At 44.3% G+C, this 1,190-nt stretch overlaps 1 protein-coding gene across 11 annotated transcripts in view; it reads left to right on the plus strand.

The window, feature by feature from the left end:
* The window catches only part of LOC101853580 (epidermal retinol dehydrogenase 2), a 27,247-nt gene that overhangs the window by 16,393 nt on the left and 9,664 nt on the right, over positions 1–1,190 (plus strand). The gene's annotated exons all lie outside the window — the stretch shown is intronic.

Here is a 1,190-nt window from a genome sequence, read left to right on the forward strand (position 1 = left end):
TCCATCCATCCATTTTTTTGTTCTACTGTCATTCCATCCATCCATCCATCCATCCATCCATCCATCCATCCATCCATCCATCCATCTATCCACGCACCCTTTCATTCATCCTCTTGTTCGTCTTGCATCGCTCCCTTTCGTCTGTCCATCCATCCATTTTTTTTCTACTGTCATTCCATCCATCCATCCATCCATCCACCCACCCGGTGGTTGATTGGTGGGTGCTCTGGTGTGGTTTGCTCCTTCTTTCCTTTCAAACATCTATCGTCCAGATCTCTCCCCTCCTTCTTTGTTTTTGTTACTCCGCTCGTAGCACAATCTTCAGCACCTATATGACCTTTTTGTGTTGCAAGTGCCGTAAAACTCTTACTAAACAAACATCCATCCTTCCATCCATCTTTCCATCCATACGTCCATCATTTCACCCCGCCATCCATTAGTTTGTCCGCCATCTCACATGCCTGTCTGTCCATCCATCCATCATTTTGTTCGTCTGTCACTTCATCCTTTCGCCTGTCCATCTTTCTTTCATATACAAGTCTTCACACCTGATTGTCCGTGGGTGGTTGGCGGGTGCTCTGGTGTTGTTTGCTTCTTCTTAATATTTCATATTAAACTTCTATCGTCCTTGTCTCTCCTCCTTTTTCGTGTATGTTTCTCTCTTGTAATGTAACACATGTAATCTTCGGCACTTATATGAACTTATTGTTTTGCACATGAAGTGCCGTAAAACACTTACTAAAACTAAAAACACCTGATTGTCCGTTTGTTCTTTAACTTAGCATATGGCATAGCGGGTAGGCCCGAGTTCGAATCTGTCTTTCTGTTGTATCCCCCCCCCCCCCTCAGCCCGGTTTGGCGCTAAAAGGCGGGGTCGAAGATGGCCTCCTCCAAGATGATCTAAATTGTGTTGACAATGGCTTAAAAAGCCTACATTTGAAATAAGTAGGGGAGAAATAATTTTTTTTTTTAGTTGATAATAACCTTCTGCCCTTAGAGTAATGAAATGTATTTCTGTAGTAATATATAGTGTCCTTGAGGCCGATCGCTGCGCAGAAGGCCCGAGGCTCTGGCTTTTCGTGACTTGCTCTGTCCACAGCCCGCCCATCGGTATCGGGTTACATGTACAGCTGCTTTTTTGTATTTTGCTTCTGTTCTCTCTCACTCTCTCTCTCTCTCTCTCTCTCTCT

This window comes from Aplysia californica, unplaced genomic scaffold (genome assembly GCF_000002075.1).
Source record: "Aplysia californica isolate F4 #8 unplaced genomic scaffold, AplCal3.0 scaffold00573, whole genome shotgun sequence".
Taxonomy (NCBI): domain Eukaryota; kingdom Metazoa; phylum Mollusca; class Gastropoda; order Aplysiida; family Aplysiidae; genus Aplysia; species Aplysia californica.